The sequence below is a fragment of the Rhinopithecus bieti genome, unplaced genomic scaffold (assembly GCF_001698545.2).
Source record: "Rhinopithecus bieti isolate Rb0 unplaced genomic scaffold, ASM169854v2 scaffold_3062, whole genome shotgun sequence".
Lineage (NCBI taxonomy): Eukaryota > Metazoa > Chordata > Mammalia > Primates > Cercopithecidae > Rhinopithecus > Rhinopithecus bieti.
In genome coordinates, this window is record NW_016804432.1 from 1,009,391 (window position 1) to 1,030,934 (window position 21,544).

General features: G+C 35.6%; 1 protein-coding gene across 2 annotated transcripts in view; it reads left to right on the forward strand.

Moving 5' to 3' along the window:
• The window catches only part of ZNF385B (zinc finger protein 385B), a 439,446-nt gene that overhangs the window by 49,570 nt on the left and 368,332 nt on the right, over positions 1 to 21,544 (forward strand). The gene's annotated exons all lie outside the window — the stretch shown is intronic.

The window sequence follows — 21,544 nt, forward strand, 5'->3', positions numbered from 1 at the left end:
CTAATTGGACAATTTAATAAATGTTATCTAATTTTTTAAACATTTATTTGACTACTACAGGGTGAATGTCACTTTATCATGCTTGCAGTAGTCATTTATTTTTCTATTATGAATTTTCTGCTTATCCTTTACCCATCTTCCACATTCCCCAAAGATGTTTTGGTAGTTTTTTGTTGACTTGTATGATTTATCATATTATTGTTGTCAACCGTTTGTCTTTCATAGTGGCTATAATAATTTTTTTCCAGTTTTCTGCCTTTTACTTTCATGCATTTATTAATTAAAAGTTTTAGGAGTCAAATGACCAATTTAAAATTAAATTGACCACAAAATTGGAAGCCCCAAAACAGAGCCAAGTAAATATAATAAACTGGTATAAGTTTAAGGCATTTAATACATTGGGGACAAATGTCCAAATCTGGGGGCAAACACTGTTCGAATTCTTTATCATATGTTATACCAAAATAAATTTCAAGTAGACTAAAGATTCAAATGTTAAAAAACCCAAAAGACGTAAGAGCATGTGAAAGAATCTAAGTAGATATTTATATAATCATGAGTTAGTGATGATCTTTATCAGTACGTCAATAAAGGTAGAAACCAGTAAATATTTTTAAATGTGACTAATTTGAAACCCTCTACACAATAAAAATTAAAGATAAAATACAAATGACAAGCAGGAAAAAATGTAAAAAATATGGAAACTATTAATTTTGTAGCTATTATAGGAGAGCTCTCTTACAAATCAATTTTTAAAATTCCAAATAGAACATTGATCAAAGAACATGAAGGAATAACTTAGAAAAGAAGAAATATTAATGACTAAGAAATATTTAAAAAATCAAACTTTACTAGCTTTCAAAGAAAGTAAAATAAATACATAGAGATAATCTTTGGAAATATATAAATGTGCTTTGTTTTTGATACTTTCTAGTACATTCAGTAAGGTCATTAGGTACTGAGCATAGTACTCAATAGTTTGTCAACCCTTTCCCCCTTCTTTCCCTCTGTGCTCTAGTGGTTGACAGTTTTTATTGTTGCTGTCTTTATTTCCATGAGTACCTAATGTTTAGCTCCTGCTTATAAGTGAGAACATGCAATATTTGGTTTTCAGTTCATGTGTTACTTCACTTAGATTAATGGCCTCCAGCTGCATCCATATTGTGGCAAAACACGATTTCATTCCTTTTTTATGGCCACATAGTATTCTATGATGTATATGTACCACATTTCTTTATCCAGTCCACCATTGATGGGCACCTAGTTTGAATTCCATGTCTTTGCTATTGTGAATAGTGCTGCAATGAACATGTGAGCACATCATTGTTTTTGGTAGAACAATTTATTTTCTTTTGGCTAGATACCCAGTAATGGGACTGCTGGGCTAAATGATAGTTCTGTTTTAGGTTCTTTGAGAAACCTCCAAACTGCTTTCCATAATTGCTGAACGAATTTACATTCCCTCCAGCAGTGTATAAGCATTCGCTTTTCTCTGCAACCCTGCCTGCACCTGTTGGTTTTTGACTTTTTAATAATAGCTGTTCTAATTGGTGTGACATGGTGTTGTCATTGTGGTTTTAATTTGCATTTCTCTGATGATTAGTGATATTGAGCATTTTTCATAGTTTATTGGCCATTTGTATGTCTTATTTTGAGAAATGTCTGTTTATGTCTTTTGCCCATTTTTAAATGGGTTGTTTTTTTGCTTGTTCAATTAAGTTCCATATAGACTGGATATTAGACATTTGTCAGATGCATAGTTTATTAGTAAGTTCTTCCCTCCTGTAGGTTGTCTGTTTATTCTGTTGATAAGTTTCTTTTGCTGTGTAGAAGGTCTTTATTTTAATTAGGTCCCACTTGTCAATTTTTTTTTTTTTTTTTTTTTTTTTTTTTTTGTGGCAGTTGCTTTTGAGGATTTAGTCACAATTTTCTCACAAATAAACTTTTTCCCAAGGCCAATGTCCAGAATGGTGTTTCCTAGGTTTCTTTCTAGGATTCTTATCGTTTGAGGTCTTATGTTTAAATAATCCATGTCGTGTTAGTTTTTGCATATGTTAAAATGTAGGGGTCCAGTTTTATTCTTCTTCATGTGGCTAGCCAGCTATCCCAGCACCATTTACTGAATAGGGAATCCTTTTCCCATTGCTTATTTTTGTCAACTTTGTCAAAGATCAAAAGGCTGTAGGTGTGCAGCTTTATTTCTGGGTTCTCTATTCAGTTACATTGATCTATGTATCTGTTTTTGTACCATACTGTTTTGGTTATTACTGCTATATAGTATAGTTTGAAGTCAGGTAATGCAATATCTACAACTTTGTGCTGTTTGCTTAGGGTTGCTTTCAATATTTGGGATATTTTTTGGTTCCATATGAATTTAATAATAGTTCTTTTTAGTTCTGTGATAAATAATCTGGTAGTGGGATAGAATTCATGTAGAATCTGTAGATTGTTTTGGGTGGTATGGTCATTTTAACAATATTAATTCTTCTAACCCATGATCATGGAATATTTTTCCGTTTGTACCATCTCTGATTTCTTTCAGCAGTGTTTTGAAGTTATCCCTATGGAAATCTTTTACATCCTTGGTTAGATGTACTCCTAGGTATTTTATTTTTTTGTTTGTGTGGCTATTGTAAATGAGGTTGCATTCCTGATTTGGCTCTCAGCTTGAACATTATTGGTGTATAGAAATGCTACTGATTTTATACATTGATTTTGTCTCTGAAACTTTACTGAAGTCATCTATCAGTTCTGGGAAACTTTTGATGGAGTCTGTAGGGTTTTCTAGGTATAAAATCATATCTTCAGTGAGGAGAGACAGTTTGACTTCTTATATTCCCATTTTCCTTCTTGAATGAAAGCTCACAGTTAATCTTTATGCGCTATCTTGCTATTTCCAAAAGGCCAAGGCATGTTAAAAGTCTCTATTCCACCATCTTGGAAAAGAAAACAACCAAAATTGACTTTTACACCAGTAGTTGAAAGAGAAAATTGGTTTTATTTGTGTTTACTTCCAAATGTTTTATTTTAATAGAATAAGGTATTTTAATAGAATAAGATATTTTGTAGCCATTGGAAATGATGATGATGATGACAATGTATATCCATATTTATTTACATGGAACGAGCTCCTTAATGTAGAATTTACAAACTTTAAATTACAAGGCAACTACAGTCCCATTCATGAAATAATTTTTGATTTTTTTGATATATATATCTGTGTAAGTATATATAAACACATACTAAAAAAAGAATATATTCTGAAATGTAACAATATTTTCTCTTGATAGGAAAATCAACAAACTTTCTTGTTTATTTTATATGCATTTGAAGATTTCAGAATTTCTCACAAATTACTTTTATAATTATAAAATTTATTTGCATTTTGAAATTGTCTGTTTTCTTTTCTTTTAAAGTCATTTTCTCTGTGCTTAATGTCCTTCCTTTATAAAACAGTCACTTAAACATTTTTTTTAAAAGCTCTTCCTATCTGGAATTTATTTGATATATAGTTTCAGATGAGATTATAAATCCCCTAAGAAGACAATTAGGGGATTATAAATCCCCTAAGAAGACAAAATAGTTGACCAAGTATTTCAGTAACATGTATTAGATAATTACGTATTGACTCCTGATGTTCCCTTTTCAAAGATTACTGACATATATCAATCTTTCTGTTTGAAGATAATTCTGTTCCATTGGTCTGGCTATTTTTGTGGTATTACCTCACTCTTTTCATTATTATCCCATTACAGTGTATCTTAAAACTGATAAGACAAATGTTATTTTTTTCAGAATATGCTTACATATTTGTTTTTCTGGATGAATGTTAGAATCAGTGGCTTAAAGTCATTTCCCCACAGTTCTTAAGGTATACTGAACAAATATCATTTTTTTCTCGATAATTCAGGGCCATGATTCATTGTGAATCATCATAAGTACTATAGCATTTTTGTGAGTTACTTAGATACAATGGATTTTTTGCTCATGTCCCACGTGACTCATTAGGTTTCTCAAAATTTCTGTAATAAATTTGTATTTTTCCCATGTTTCTTTAGTAATACTTCCAGATGTCATACTTATGTCTTTTTAAACACCTTTTGTCTGTAGTTGAATCTATGATTAAATTTTTTAGCACTGTATGTAACATAAGACCCAACAATAGAACTCTGTGCCTTGTATTTTGATTGTTCTTGGGTCTTATGTGTATATTTCTTTGGCCATGTTTCATGTAATTTAGATTGCCATTTTAATGACTAGTTAAATGTAGCATTACTATGTTTGCATGTGAATATGAAGATATACAAGATAGAATAAGCTATAAAGGTAATAGAGCATAACTCAATGACAAGAAATGCAAAGATAGAAGAGAGAGAGTTTTACTGAAACTCTTTATGAGTTCTCTTCATGAGGCAAAGTTCTTTACATGCCATACTTCTTGATCTGTCCTTCCATGTAACTGAATCTCAGATTAGATTACTTTTTCCTGAAACTTAGATGGTGTAGTATAAATGAACAAAGTAAGAGACCAGTAAACTAATACATGAATACTAAGTGATTTTTTTCTTTGACCCTGAGCTTTTATGTTTTCATATTCTAGAGGCAGTAATCATAGCTTGACAGCTATCAACCTGATTCAGAATTATTAATCCTGAATGTTTTCTCTTCTGCATGGAGGAGAAACTACCAATTCTCTATTAAATGGTAGTTAAAGAATATTTCATTTATCTATTTCACCTGTTGTTATCTGTCTGTCCTATGGCATATTTTTACAGGTTAGGACGAACACATTGCTGATATTTTCATAAACACGTTGCCACTGACTTTATTTTCCTGTTAATCATAATATGTGTTTTGTTGTTTTTTGCAAAGCTGTAATGTTATTGCTGTAGTAGAAACAATTTATTTTGTTAAAGCTCTAAAGGGAGGTAGGACCCATCAAAGTTAAGGGCCTAGACACAGTAACAGATGCTCCTGTAAATTAATGTTTCTCAAAAAAGGTCTTCGATGATATAGATGTAAATCTCCCTTTTGTCATTTATTTTTGGAATGTTCTCTGTTTTACCACACTTCATTTGTTTTTATATTTTTATTATGAAATACTTTAAATATAGAGACAAGTATACAAACTAGATTACCACCATGCACCTGCCACCCAATTTTATTAAACCTCAACATATTTGCCTTTTTTCTTTTTGCGGGGCGGGGGGGCAGCACTACATTACAGCTACAGCTGAGGTTCCTGTGTGCCTTTGCCTTATCCCTTTCTCTCCACGGGTAACCATAGCTTTGAATTTAGTGTATATCATCTCCATTCTTGAGTGTGCACTTTACTTTGCATGCATGTATCATTTAAGAATTATAGGCCGGGCGTGGTGGCTCACGCCTGTAATCCCAGCACTTTGGGAGGCCAAGGAGGGCAGATTACAAGGTCAGGAGATAGAGACCATCCTGGCTAACACGGTGAAACCCCATCTCTACTAAAAATACAAAAAATTAGCCAGGCGTGGCGGCGGGTGCCTGTAGTCCCAGCTGCTGGGGAGGCTGAGGCAGGAGAATGGCGTGAACCCGGGAGGCAGAGCTTGCAGTGAGCTGAGATCAGGTCACTGCACTCCAGCCTAGGAGACAGAGCAAGACTGTCTAAAAAAAAAAAAAAAAAAAGAATTACATACGATATTATAAATGATATTTGTATGTTAATTTTATATAAATGGTAGCCTGCTGTATTATTCTTTATTTGTTTGTTTGTTTATTTTTATTTATTTATTTATTTTTTGAGACGGAGTCTCGCTCAGTCGCCCAGACTGGAATGCAGTGGCGCAATCTTGGCTCACTGCAAGCACCGCCCCCCAGGGTCACGCCATTCTCCTGCCTCAGCCTCCTGAGTAGCTGGGGCTTACAGGCACCCGCCACCAAGCCCAGCTAATTTTTTGTATTTTTAGTAGAGATGGGGTTTTATCTTGTTAGCCAGGATTGTCTCCATCTCCTGACCTGGTGATCCACCCTCCTCGGCCTCTCAAAGTGCTGGGATTACAGGCGTGAGCCACCGCGCCTGTTTTTTTTTTTTTTTCTCTTTCTTTTTTTTTGGTAGGGGGATGGAGTCTCTGTCTGTCACCCAGGCTGGAGTGCAGTGGTGAGATCTTGGCTCACTACAACCTCTGCCTCCTGGGTTCAAGTAATTCTCTGGCCTCAGCCTCCCAAGTAGCTGGGATTACAGGCATAGACCACCATGCCTGGCTAATTTTAGTATTTTCAGTAGAGATGAGGTTTCACCATGTTGGCCAGGCTGGTCTCAAACTCCTGACCTCAGGTGATCCGCCTGCCTCGGCCTCCCAAAGTGCTGGGGTTATAGATGTGAGCCATCGCGTCCAGCCTTATTCTTTAATTTACTGTTTAATTTGACATTATAATTTTAGGATTTATCTATGATAAAGCTAGTCATTTCAACTTATTCATTTCAGCTGTTGAATAGCATTCCATTGTGTGAATATACCAAATTTAGTCATTCACTTATAGACATTTATATAAATGTAAATAATATATATATTTCATATATATTTACCAATACAAACACGGTAGAAATGAACATTTCTCTCCTTATTTCCTTGGCAAGTATTTTCTCAACCGTATACCTAGAAGTGAAACTGCTCTGTCATTAAGAATACATATCTTCCAAATGCCTCCTGATAGTGTTTGTACCAATTTATAAGCCCTCTAGAAGTGTATGGATTGCCATTGCTCTACATTCTCATGGTACTCTATGACTTTTAAATGTTCTGCCGTTCTGTATGTGGTGTGAAATTGAATTTTGCAGTTTTGCATTTCCCTGATTACTAGTGAGATTGAGCCTCTTTTCATGTATCATATGTTTGGAGGCAATGACAGTATTGGGTTAAGAGCTGGATGTTAAAGCCAGATAACTTGGTTTTAAATTCTGACTCTTCGGGGTGACCTTGGGCTTACCACCATTTTGTGGCTCATTGGCAAGTCAGGAATAATAATCATACTTACATTGTGGGGTTTTTCTGAGTTAACATGTGAGAATGTCTTACAACTGTGTTGAGCCTTAAGTAAGATGTCATTGTTACAAAACATGACCAAGATGTGATAAATGGGTTGCAAAAATGTAATGATGTAAAATATCAGGTTACATTATTGAAAGGTTAACGGCTCTAATCAGCCTTATCTGGAAAGACTGGGATGGAAAAATTCTGGGGGTTAAGGAAGCCTAGGCTTCCCTTCATGACTTCCTGCCTCACCAACCTCTCCCTCTTCTTATTCAAAAGATAACTTTAGCTGAGGGTCCAGGCAGAAGACAAGGAGCCAATTACGAAGCACAAAATATCCTATTATTTAAAATTGAGGGCATGTTGTCTTAGAATTTTATTATGTTATTAACTGTTCAGTTTTTCCTTATGCAGATAGCTTGTTTATCATCTTGTACATTTTGTATTGGGTTATTTGCTTTTTATTATTGATTAGAATTCGTTCTTTATGTATTTTGGACATGAATCTGGATAAATTTATTTTCCCAGTTTCTGGCTTGTCTTTTAACAATGTTTATGACATTTTTTTGTCTGTTTGTTGGTACAAAATTTAAAACTTTTAGTATGGTTAAATTTAACAATCTTCCTTAATGATTTCTGCTTTTACATCAGGTTTAAGATATTTTTCCCTGTAAGCCAAGCTATTAAAGATACTCTCCCATATTTTCCTCTAAATATTACGAAGTTTTTGTGTTTTAAAAGCGAAATTCTCTCTGGAATTTTTTTTATGTCTAGCGTAATAAGTTAGAGAGCTAATTGTCCAAGTACTATTTATTGTAGGGCTTCAGTGTCCTCTTTGTCTATCCATTATGTAAAACGACACCGCCTTTGTTACTGTGTCTTTGTAATAGCAGAAGGAGGAGGAACAGCAGCAGTAGCAGCTAACCCTTATATAGGTCTTACTGAATGCCAGGCACCATTCTATGTTTTTTACATATTCATTTAATCCTTAACTGGATCCTATGAAGTAGGAACGCTCATTATTTCCATTTTATAAATAAGGAAACTGAGGCACAGACAAGTTAGGTAATTTGCCACATAAACCTATAGCTGGGATTCAAACCCAGGCTCTGAAGGTGAATGAAAATCCAGGCTGTCTGGCTTCAGAGTCCATATTTAAAACCACTCTATTACCCAGCCTCCCAAAAGTCATGTTGGCTAGTAAACCAAGTCCCCTCTCCTTCTTCTTCTAAAACATAAAATAAATAAAAAAAAAAAAAAAGAGAGAGAGAACAATGTTAGTTAACTTTGTCCACTTTCTCTCTTTTGTTTTTATTCTCATTCTCTCTCTCTCTCTCTCTCTCCCCCCTCCCTCTCTCTCTCTCCCTCTCCCTCTCTCCCTCTCCCTCTCTCTCTCTCCTCCTTCTCTCTTTCTTATCAGAAAAGGGCTCTGGTGGTATAGTAAACAGGGTGCTAAATATAGATATTAAGTCATTTGATCATCATGTTGGGGTGACAAATCTTACCCTTTCTATAACTTCAAATCTTCGAAGAGTTAGAGGTTGCCAAAATGATAGGCTGGGAGCAACTTCAGAATTTTTCTACTTTGTTATACCTTTATTCTAGCCATTGTATATTCCATTACTTCTCCTGAGATTAATTCTGAAAAAGTTTTTTTTTTTTCCCCCTTAAGTTCATGGTTACTAGCCTTGAAACCCTCAGGAGAAGACACAGACATAAAAATAAATAATTATAATAATATAGTTTGTTAAGTTACAGATTAGAATTATAAGAGCTTAGTCTAAGAAATACCTACCCTGTCCAGGAGTTTCATGAATGGTGTCTTGGTTTCATATTGCTATAACAACCCAAAACTTAGTGGCTTGAAACCACAATCATTATATTATGCCTTACATGTCTATGGGCTAAAATCTACTGAGTATGTGATGATGTCTAGAGTTGCATTCATTTGGGACTTGGCTGGGGGACCGTCTAAGATGTTTCATTCACATGGCTGAGGGTTGGTCCTGGCACAGGCTGGGAACTAATCTGGGGTGTTTAACCAGTATGCCTTGGTTCCCCCCATATAACCTCTCCATATGGCATGGTTTTTTCCTAGTACGGTGGCTGGGTTCCAAGAACAGAAAGTGAAGACTGAGAATTCTCTTATAGCCTAGGCTTGGGAGTTCCAGAATGTCACTTTTACCTCATTCTGTAGTCCAAGGCAGTCCCAAGGCCAGATTCAACATGAGGGAATTGAATTGCCCACCCCTTGATGAGAGGAGTGTCAGGAGTATATTGAATTGGAGGAATTGTTGGAAGCCCCTCTGGAGATTACCAATCACAGAGGGCGTTGCTCCAAAAGGCAATTTGTTCTGAACTTTGAGGATGAGAAGGGCTTCACTAGAAAGTACTAGGGGAAGAAGATCCCGGCAGTGGGTAAGAACAGAGGCACGAAGGAGCATAATATGTTTGAATAGGAGTTTTGTGCTGTGGAGTCACAAGGGATAGAATTGATAAGGTGTGTTCGAAGTTGTAAGAAAATAATAGCTAAAATTCATCAAGTGCTCACTGTGTGCCCAGCACATCCTGCTCTTTGAATAATTTATTTCTTTTATCCTCATAACAATCCTGTGAAGGAGAGACTACCATTATCTCAATTTTCTAGACAAGAAAACTGAGGTACAGATAGGCTGAATAGCTTGCACATGGTCACATACCTTGCAAGCATCAGAGTTAAATTCGAACACAGGCAATATGCCTTTAGAGTACCTTCTTCCCCACTACTCCATTCAGGCTCCTGTAGATCATGAAAACGTTTATGCCATATTATCATCTTGCCTCCCACAGACTGTGTATGTCATGTTATGGAAATCAGGCTCTGAGTAAGAAACTGGAGCAATCCCACTGGCATTCTAATTGCTGTATTCTTAACACTGGTCCAGATTTCTTAGGAGCAGTTGAGTCTCTGAGTCCCTCAGATGTTGATAGTGGCTCCATGGTTTCAGGAGGTCTAGGTCAAGTGAAGAGGTCTTCCCTTTATGTGAGTACATCTTCTGGTAATGCTGAAGGTGGTATTTGTGAGAAAGCTCAGCCCAGCAAAAATGGTAGTAGCAAAATTGACAATAAGATTCCCTTTCTGGGCATCTTTGAATGGGCTACACAGAGAGAGGGAAGCAGTTGAAAACAAAACCCAGTGTTGGAGAGAAGCAAAGATGATGATAAGCAGAGCAGGGATAAACAGACTTGTGTTGGTAACACAGTTGCCAGAGCTGCTTTGGATCCCAAATGACCTTCAATCTTGAACCCTTTTCTGTCTCTCCAAGCCTGAGCTGAGTTCTTGTTCTTGGGTGCTCTGGTTATGTGGTGGAAACTCCTGTCTTTCTTATTTCCAGATACAGGCTTATAATCAATCTCCATTATGTAGTGTAACCTGAGTGAATTTTTACCCTTATAATTGAAAGATCCCAACTAAGTTAGATATTTAGCTCTCAGCAGATGCTCTGTTATTGGCTGTATTTTTTTTAAGAAAGGGGCTGAGCCTCTTTATATCAGAATTATCTTTCTTTGATGCTTTATAGAATCTAGTCCAGGGCTTTGCACTCAGTAAACGCTACTGATATTTGCTGATTGATTGTTCTGTCCATTGAGATTTGTAACATTTATGTTGGTCATGGTCAAATAATGATAATGTGCAAAATATGCACAGTTTATAAATCTTATTTTTTAATATCGTGCTTCTACCTCTGAGCTGTTCCATTACTTAGACAAGAGAATTGGTCTAAACATTATTTGAGTCTTTAAAGTAATTTTATATAAACAGCTGATGTTTACATTAAGACTGTTTTTTAGGTTTAAAAACATTTTTGTTCAAAATCAGTCATATATAGTCATGCAGTAGTAACAGTGTTCTCAGCAGTTTATTGCTTCCCATGGGTGGCACATTAATACCATGTTGATTATTTTTTCTATTTTTTGTTAAGTATAATGAAACATTACTGTGGAAATGTTCATATTTACTAAAATCGTGTTACGTTAGAAGACATATGCCCTGTGTCACAAAGATTAATCTACTGAGCTATTTATAATATAATAAAGGTCATGATGAACAACACTGACTCTGAAGCCAGATTCTCTGCATTTTAATTTCATCCAAATCATGTATGACTTTGGGCAAGTTACTTAAACTCTCTGGCCTCAGTTTCTTCCTCATAACATGAGGATGATAAAAATGTTTCCCTCACAGCAGTATTCTAAAGATTGAATGTGTCAACTGTTGAATGAGTTAATTTACTGTTAAAGCACGTGACATGTAGTCAGTGCTGTATAAATAAGGCTTAGCTATTGCATTTTTGTTATTTATTGTTAGTTTCTAAGACTGGCAAATACATTTTATTTTAAGTTCCATTTTACTGGTAGTTTTATCTGCCCAACCTTTTGGGTAGCAGTAAAATAAAGCAGAACAGCAAACTTTGTAACAAGCAGCATAGTATCGTGGAGAACACTCCTTCTCTGGGACCAGTCACTTTACCTCCCAGAAATTTCCCCCAGTTTTATAAGTTGTAAGCCTGGCTGTTTGAATCACTGTCATTCAGCTTCAAAACAGCTGTACCATTCTAAAGTATCAGAGGGTGACATAATGGTAGAACACAGAACACTTGTAGAAATACTTGAGGAATGAGTCTGTGAGGTTTAATTTGTGCTAAAAATTCATCAACACATCTAGAGCAAGGCAAATCTTCCCAAGACAGATGGAGACTGTTTTAAGGTTGGTTTCATGATTCTGATTGGGACTGTTTTAATTTTATCATTGGATACTTCAAATGAAGGGATGAAATGTAGGGTAAATTATTATCTAAAATAGCCCTTCTCTTAAGATGTAGAGAGCAGAATGTGAATTTGAGAGGGGGAAGGAATTAATGTAGTAAATGGGACTGGAGACATTAACAGAAGGGGCTTAGAAAGAGGTGAAGCTAAGGAATGTAGCATTTTAAATGGATGATTTAAAATGATGAATTACATAAATGAACATGCCCAACAGGATGCATAAGGAAGAGTGTGAAGAGGGCTGTCTATTTTAAAGATTGGAATAAGCAGTACATATTTGGAGGGTCTCAGAGTATATAAAGAGATCTGGTTAGCATGGCAGCCAGCTGCTTACCTCTTATGATGAAATAAGAAGAAATATGCTTAAGCTGAAGTGTAAAGGATTTGGGATAGGCTTCTTAAACAATAAAGATTGTTAAACAATGATTTGAATTACGTTATCTCAGCCCTGGTAATACTGAGAAATAGCTTAACTGCTAATCGACCAGAGATATTCCCATGCAAAGATTAAGTGATGGATCCATGACATCTTAACTATTATTTGGTTTGCTTTATATTTTAGTATTTCATAGCAATTTCTTACTTGAAAGTATAGAATTTTCTCAGACTGTTTCCTTCTGCCACCCTTTGTTTCTGTCAGATGTTCTGTAATTTTCTATATCGCCACTTTCCATTTCTTAGTTCCTCCATAGTGCTGTGATTTTGTGTAAATGCATTAGAAGATGTCCTCTCAGATAAATGATATGTCTGCCTCTTAAAACACACTCTAAAAGTGTGATGTGTAATTGTTCCATTTCATTTTTTATTTTACAAATTTTTATATGGCAGGTGCCATGATAAGCCCTAGAGGTTCAAAATTGAATTAGGCATAATTTCTCTACCATTGGGATTTACTGTGTAATGGGTTGAAGATAGACATGACTACAATAAAATGCTAGAAGTTATGTAATTGAAATGTGACATGGCATCTTAGCACAGAGGAGGGAGTTGGGAACTTTGTCTTGGGAGGATATATACACCACCAAATACGCCCTCATACCACGTTGCAGGGAGTACATCTAGGTAAGGGGAAGTTACTGGGGACACTTGTCATTGGAGCCTGTCTCTACCCCATGCCAGGAGAAACTTGGTCTAAAGCACTGGAAAATACTTTAGATCAACCTTGATCATTATGGGTCATATAATCACTCATTGGCAAGGCTTCAATGAGCAGCTACTTCCTAGCAACAACTCCATAGCATGAAGGAGAATGCGCAAGTTTTAGTAGAAAAGTGCCTGTTTTTGCCACATTACCTCCTGAGGATATTTTGAGATTGGGTAATAAATTTAAAAGCACCTAGCAAGAAATAGACACTGTAGAAATATGTATTGAAAGAAAGGAAGGGATACCTAATGGAATGTGAAGGCTTTGTTTGGATTCTAACTTGAACATACCAACTCTGAGGTGACTTTTGAAGCAATTAGGAAACTTTGCTTGTGAACTGGGTAACAGATGAAATCAAGGAACCACTGGCAGCTTTAGAATGGTCGAAATAACATTGTAGTTATGTAAGAAATTGTCTATCCTTTTAAGAGATATAAGCTAAGGTGTGTCTGAAGTCTGAGCTTTGCTTTAAAAGGCTTCAGCAAAACAGTAAAGAAGAGATGATGTAAATGTGGCAAATTCTTTATATTGTTAAATCTGAGTGATGGATATGTGGAGGCTCATTGACCTGTTCTCTCTGCTTCTGAGAGTGTTTGAAAATTTTCATAGCTAAACTCCTCTGCTCTTCCTCCCCCAGTGAGTGTTCATAACTAGATTGGTAGCTTAGACATATAAGTATTGGCAGCATGCAAGATTTAATTGAAAAGAAGAAAATAATAAGTAACTGCAAAATTTAGAACTAAAAAATCTATATACAATATATATTTTTATTTTTACATATGAGCTTAGGTATACCCCTTCAATGTGCAATCCCTAAAGCAGATATCCATTTAAAAGCAGAAAGGCAAATTTCCTCAGCTTTGATTTCAAACTGAAATCATGTTCAGAGTTCATAGGCAGGAATGAGCAATTTTAATGGATATGATTTGTAGTGTCCAAAAAGGGTAACTATAAATAAATCCTTATTTATTCCCATTGCTTTTATTATTTGCAGAATCAACATTCAAAGTTGAATGTCATGTAATATTCTTTGTTTAACAAAGTTTATGCCTGTTTAAAATATTTTTTTAAAATGATTAATTTCAGTGTTTTATTTTCCCTTAACATAAAATATAGATACATTTTATTTCCAACTTAGATTATGTAAAAGCTTTGGAGATGAATTTTCAGAAATGGGTTTTTATCTGAAGATGTATTTTCTATATTGAATAATCAGAGTTGGAATTAAAAGTCACTTGAGATTAGCAGGTTGCTTTTTTCGAAAATGTTTTATCTGCTTTCAGAGTTTCAGCTCTTGGATGTCAGATTAAAATTCTGAAGCATGTTCGATTCATTTCAGAATTGAATGTCAAATCCAAAGACAGATATTTATAACTGAGTTCTGCTCAGGCAAAAACTCAGTTTCTGGACTGCGGCTTGGATGATTGCAAAGCTCTCATTCACAGTTGATGCTACCATCATTTTAAACAAACAAATTAACACTTTGAGATAGAATTTTAGCAAACCAGCCATTTAATTCCCTGGTTATTATGCTTTAAGTTTGCAGAGTGCTTTGGGGTCTACATATTACTTTCAAATAATTATTTTTTCCCACAACAGTACTCTGGCATTGGTAGTATTATTTCCACTTGACTATAAGAAAACTGAGAAGTGAAATGACTTGCCTAAAGTCATTCAGCTACTTAGCAGTTTAGCTAAGATTTCCATCCAGTTCTTTTGACTACTAGTTTTTCCATTTTAATATTTCTATTATAAATTTCTATAAGCAAGAAATTGGTAAAAGAAAATAACTTATATGTTTTTTACATACCAGTATTTCAAAATTTTAATCAATGGAATATTTGTTCCTGGAGATGCCCAAAGAGGAGATGAAAATCATACACTAATTTTCAGCAGATTTTAATGTAAAGGAATATAACGATGACTCTAGCAGAAATAGCCAGCTTTAAAAAAAATAGATTATGATTGTTCCCTTTTAACATTGACGCTTTAAATGAAAGCCTGAGGTATGCTTTTAAAATTAATCATCGATGGGTATTTCACCATAAAGCAGGACACCTTTTTCATTCGACTACATTGCTGAATCAGTATAATCATTATGTAATTGTATATAAATATGTAATTGTATAATTAACAATAGAATTCAGTATAAATGAGAAAAGCTGTACAATGCAGGAACTATGGAGTAAAATAAGCATGACAAATAAATGTATGTCTAGTGTACCACTCTTACCAATCATCTGAAATGGGAGTGTGTTGATTAGATTAAAATCAAATGTCTAAATATCACCAAATCACTAAAACAGAGTGGATAAACCATTAATATAAAGTATGATTCTTTTAGGGGAAGAAAGGGCAAGTAGCTAAGTTAGAATTCCCTGAATAAAACCTTTTATTTAGATAAAATTTGGAAACAACATAAATGTTTTAAATAATTATAAAACAATATTAAATGTACAAAGCCATTCCTAAAAGTCAAAAGCAAAGTGAAATAAACAACCTAACTATGTAACAAGTACATGGCATAGCACATGGAAAAGAGCTTCTTAAAACCTTAACCACAGTAATTTGACTATACTTACCAAGGAATATATACCATAGGAACAAAATAAAAGGTAAAAAGAATTTAAATCATTTACAGTGAGTGTATTATTGGGGTTAGTAATCATATTGTGATCCTGACAGTAGTACTGTGAGATAAAGCAGATGAATAATTATGTTGGTGTCCTTGCATACTGGAATTTTGGGCATTGGAGAAGGAAGATAAAGATGAAGATCAGTGAAGATGAATGAGGTTAATGTAAAACTTGTAGTCTTGAATTTGAATTACAATATCAGTATGGACTTGTGATATATTTTATTAAAAAAAAAAAATTCTAGCTCTATCCACTGAAATGGCCCACAAACAATGACTGTATAATATTGAGTACTCCTGGCCCCCAGACTTGTGGTATCTAAAAGGCATGTCCCACTACGAGGAATGGGGTTGGGGGGGAGGGCCTTGGAAAAATGGTTGATTCTAGGCCTGGGGCAGGAAATAAAGAAGAGACAGGAAGCAAGGAAAATAAAAAGGTTACTAGGTATGTGACTCAGGAGTCCATTTGAACAGGCTCTTACTAACCAAAGATAGAACAATTTGATTATAAATTCAAATGATATCAGTAATAGATTGAAACACATGAGATATATTAGAATCCATAAGTTGGTAATGGTATTTACAAAAAAGATCCCTCCATGGCCACCTGTGGAAAATTTTAGTGGCCCAACTCAGTATTTTGAAATAAACACAGGCGAAAAAATGAAATAATTTTCCTCTTTTCTATATAAACTGTACCTCAGGATAATCAAGAATTGATGACAGGGTTTTCTTTCTGTAGGAGTATATTAGCTAATAAATGAAGAATGAATGGTAGGATTTGAGTATTACTGTTGTACAATAATAGATGGAGGTAATGACCACTAAGCAGCTGGTCATGTCACAGAAAGAGAGACATGAAGGCATCATGTGCCTCCTGATGAAGTCCCATAACTTATTGGTGACAAAGATTAGATATCAATTTGATCAGGCCTCTAGATCTGACTATCAGTTTTCAGAAAGAAAAAAAAAAAATGAAAGAATGCATTAAAACATACCATAGGGATACGATCAGCAAAATCTAGCCCGTGGAAAACTCTGAAGTACCAATAATCTGGTTTCTTTCACAAATAAATTGTGAGAAAAAAATGTGAAGAGGAACTATAGAATAAAATATTAGCCTCAAAAGAATATCAACCAATTGAACTATCTGGACCTTATTCAGATCCTGATTCGGGAAATAACTGGGGAAAAACATGCAGATGAAAATTAGGGAAGCTTAAACACTGACTGGATATCTGATGCTATGAAGGAATTGTCATTAATTTTAAAAGTGCGATAACATATTGTATGGTTTTTTTTAAATTCACATCTTTTAGAGACATACTAAAATATTTATAGGTAAAATGATATCATTCTGGGTTTGCTTCAAAATTATATGGAGAGAGGAGACGTGGCAGGGAGTATATATGAAACACAAGATGTTAATTTGTCAAAACTGAGAGTGAACTATACTATTTTTACTACTTTTGTGTAGGTTTTAAATTTTCCACAATAAGATTTTGAATAAAAGTATACTTAAGATGGACCTCAGAGATTGTATTATGGAGAAAAGTAATCGTTCTGTGAAACAGTTATTATATTAAGAAGAATCACTGGTTAGGGTTTTTTTTAACCCCATTCTCAAAAGTACATTCATAATAAAATGTAGTTAACATTTCTTAAATGTCAAGTATGTGCCAGACAGTTGCTCTAGTCCCTTTACATGTATTATCTTGCTTAAAGTTTACCAGAATCCTGTGAAGAAATTCTACTGTCTTCACTTTTCAGATCATTCCGAGAGATTAGCTATCTTGAACCAAGACACAGCTAGTAGAGGGTGCCATCTCGGAATGCTGCTCTTTGGCTTTCAGTGCTGGGGTGCTCAAGCCTACTCTGTTTGGCCTGAATAGTCCACAGGAGTGGAGGCTTTGAGTGACAGTGTCTGCTGTTATACCTTTTACATTTTCTTGGTCAGCACTCTTTGCCCAGACTCAAGACATTTTGGAGAGATCGTAATTTGCATTTAGGCTAAATAAGAGACTCCAAAACTAGTCAGCCTGCTGCAAGGCAGTACTAGCCACTATCTGAATCCTTAATGAGGCAAGATGTTTCACTTCCGCACAAGATGGGGGGGAAAGAAAGCACAATTTTAGTTTTCACATTTTTCTCCATCAATTGCCCCAAAGTGGTTTTCCTTAGTATAGTGTATTCAAATGGACTACTGTCTTTAGGCAGTGCTAGGATGGTGCATCCTAATGTGAGACCTTCTCCTTATCATGCATGTGCACACAGGAGAGGGGGAATCTAGTAAGAAATGGCAATTTCAGTACTAAGAAATGAAAACAGCCCTTGGGTAAAACTCTGATGTTGTCCCAGGGGGGATAGCTCCCTCATCTCGGATCTAGGAGAGCTTATAACATCTTTTAAAAGGTGAAAATTCAAGTTATCTGTGTACTGTCAGAAAGTTTTGCATAAGTCATCTCCAGGTGAGTAAATTAAAAACCTCAAGTTAGTAAAATCTTCTGCAAAGTGATCCTCTCTTGTAAAGTTGCTGCTTCTTGCTACAAATTTCCTCAAGATTGGTATAAGAGTATATACTCTTCAATCTTAAAATAAGTTGTTTCCCCACCTTTTTTTGTGGGTGGATTTTTCTATACCCCAAGCAAGCATAATCAAGTTAAACCCTCCATAGTTTCTGTTGCATGAAAAAGAGGGAAATAAATTGGCATGGTCTATAGCAGTCTGTTTTTTGGTTTAAATGGAAAAAATTACCTTTATGACTGGAGATACTTCTCACTTACTATGTGTAGGTGTTGAATGGCTTCCAGATATATGGATGTTCAAAAAGAGATTCAATTAAACTGGGGATTGCTTCATAATTTAAAATGTGATTACTTCTAACAAGAATTTAATGTCAGCTTTCTGATATCAATTATCGTAAAATTTGTATCTTATTAGAGTTAGCCAACCCAAGTCACTGAGACTATTCCTTATTTCAAAACACTGTGTAATAACAACTGAAATTAGCAAAACCAAATTCTTAAGTGTTGTTTAACATAGAAAAAAAAATAAGAGAATGAAAACTGAGATTTCTTTCTAGATCTTTAAATATATCTAGACTTTACATTATTTATACTTTATGAGGGAGAAGCTATGGCTATCTCTTTGTATCAAATTTATAACCTCATTATATAAAAATGATTTATAATGCACACACTACAGTGCACCCATAGATGTTGAAGATAGCACTGACAACCTACAAACTCCCCACCACAGTTAACCAGGGTATTTTCATCTACCTCTACTCCCTTTTTGCCTTCAAGGGATGATCTCACCCCCACAAAATGAAAATCATAGAAACCTTCTAGGGTTAATTCCTTTCTGTAACTCTAACTTTTCCCAACAGTTCCCTGCATCCATATTTTTCTGCTTTTTTTTCCCTGAAAACCTTTTCTTCCCTCTAAAGCTTTCTTTCCAACTATATTTGACATCCTTTCCATACCTCCTTCTTCTGAGAACTTTCTGTCCTAGTTACCCCTCTTTTCTTTTTAGCTTCCTTAATTTCAGGCTCTTTGTATTATATCTTCAAAGTCACTCAAGTTTTTTCTCTCTAGAAAATATTTTTCACTTGCACCCACTGGCCTCTTCCTTTCTTAGCCAGAATCTTTAATGCAAGACCTATTACTGTTCTCTCCTATTCCTTATTTTGTCATTCATTTTTTTTTTTTTTTTTTTTTTTGAGGCGGAGTCTCACTCTGTCGCCCAGGCTGGAGTGCAGTGGCCGGATCTCAGCTCACTGCAAGCTCTGCCTCCCGAGTTTACGCCATTCTCCTGCCTCAGCCTCCCGAGTAGCTGGGACCACAGGTGCCCGCCACCTCGCCCCGCTAGTTTTTGTTATTTTTTAGTGGAGACGGGGTTTCACCATGCTAGCCAGGATGGTCTCTATCTCCTGACCTCGTGATCCGCCCGTCTCGGCCTCCCAAAGTGCTGGGATTACAGGCTTGAGCCACCGCGCCCGGCCCTGTCATTCATTTTTTTAAAATTCCCCTCCTCGCATACTCTTCCTGTTACACACTCTCATGACTTCAGATCCTGGCTTTATGCTGATGAAACCCCAGAGGTATCTCCACCCATAACCTCTCTCTCTGTTTAAGGACCAATTTCTTCCCTTTGATACCTAATCAGATCCTGCTCAGCCATGTCCCCATCTCATCCAAGATGACTCCTGAAGTCACATTGATCCCTCTTTCCTCTATTATGATTGCAGATTCAAGGTAACTAGGCCTAAAGTTATGGACAAGTGTGTGTTCGTTCTTATTTCCCCAGTAAGATTTTAAGTTTCTCAAGACCATATCTTAGGTTTCTCTTTCCTATCCCTACTCCAAATCAAATCTAGAGAAATAGCAAGTATCAAACAGTTATTAATATTAGGAGGCAATAAATGTGTTCTTTGGGGGAAGAAAATGTCACTTAAATGACAAGGGAGAATTTTAGAGTTATTGACCTACAAAGTTGTTGCTGTTTTATTATTATTTTAGTAATAAGTGCTCATTGAACCTTTGCATGGTAAATAGCATTTTATTAGGTTATAGAATTTCTATCACTAAGTTTTAGAATATTCTGACACCTCCAGAAACTGATAATCTGTTTACAAATTTAGCTACAATATATACACTCTAGTAGACCAAACACACAGGTATGGGTGCATAAATAATAAATATTATCTATGATAAATATATAAATACTCGTGGAAGTTGGTTGGGCATAATGATAAGGTGTCAAGTAGAAAGGATGTTGAGTTAGCCAGAGTGATTTCCCAGAGGGCGATGGACTTCTATAGATTCTGGTTTAAGATTGTAAAAACAGAAGACTGGCCTCATAAGAACAGCTTGAGTTTAGGATCAAATATAGAAGGCAGACATTGGAGTCAACACAGAAAGGCAATGTAAGAAATGGAGACAAATCCAGAGATGTAGGTTTAAACTAGAAAACAGTCTCACTCCAAAATGCTGTTCTTTCCTCTCCAAACTAAATTATTGCCAAAACTATAAATATGTCATTTGTTCACATAATAGCTAACATTGACATAATGGTTGCACATCTCATTTTGAGTTTTAAACTGTAAAGTAAAACCATTGCATGTGCAAAACATTACTTTCTTCCTACCTCCTGAATTGTTCTGCCTCCTCTCCTCCCTACCAACTCCAGTATTTCTGTTATCTTTTCTTTTTACCTGTATGCACCACTGACATCTTCAGGAGTCGCTATCAGGAGTCGCTATCAGGAGAACAGCATGGCAGAAACTACCCCCATGATCCAATCACCTCCCACCAGGTCTCTCCCTCACCACCTGGAGATTACAATTCAGTAGATTTGGTTGGGGACAAAAGCCTAACCTTATCACCCACTAACACTTTAGCCACAGCTGGATTCCTTCAGACAGTCTTGTGTTCCTGCTGAGTGGTAGTGCTCCCTGAACAAATGCATCCCTTTCTTTTCTCTTGCAAGTCTCAGAGTACAGTGGAAAGAGCCTGATCTGGTTTCATGTCTGGTTTTTCCAATCATTCAACATGTGAGTTTGCAGTTTACTTATAGTCTTAGAATTTTTCTCCTCCTGTGTAAAGAAAGTGGCCATTAATTCTTACTTTTAAAGTTATTGAGGGGGATTGTGACAAAATGTGTTCCAGATAATAGCATAGTTTCTGCCAGAATGGATGCTTTTCCTTGAAGTTTCTCAATATGTGGTCCCTAGAACACCTGCATCAGAATCACTTAAAATGAAGACACTGGGTATTACCCTCAGCCTGTTTAATTTAAAACTGCAGGTATCTATATTTTAAGCAAATTTACCAGTTGAGCCTTATGGAAAGAGAGCTCAAAAATCTCTAGGATATATACTCATGTTCTTCCCTCCCCTCCCCTCCCCTCCCCTCTTCTCCCCTCCATTTGTCTTCCCTTCCCTTCCCTTCC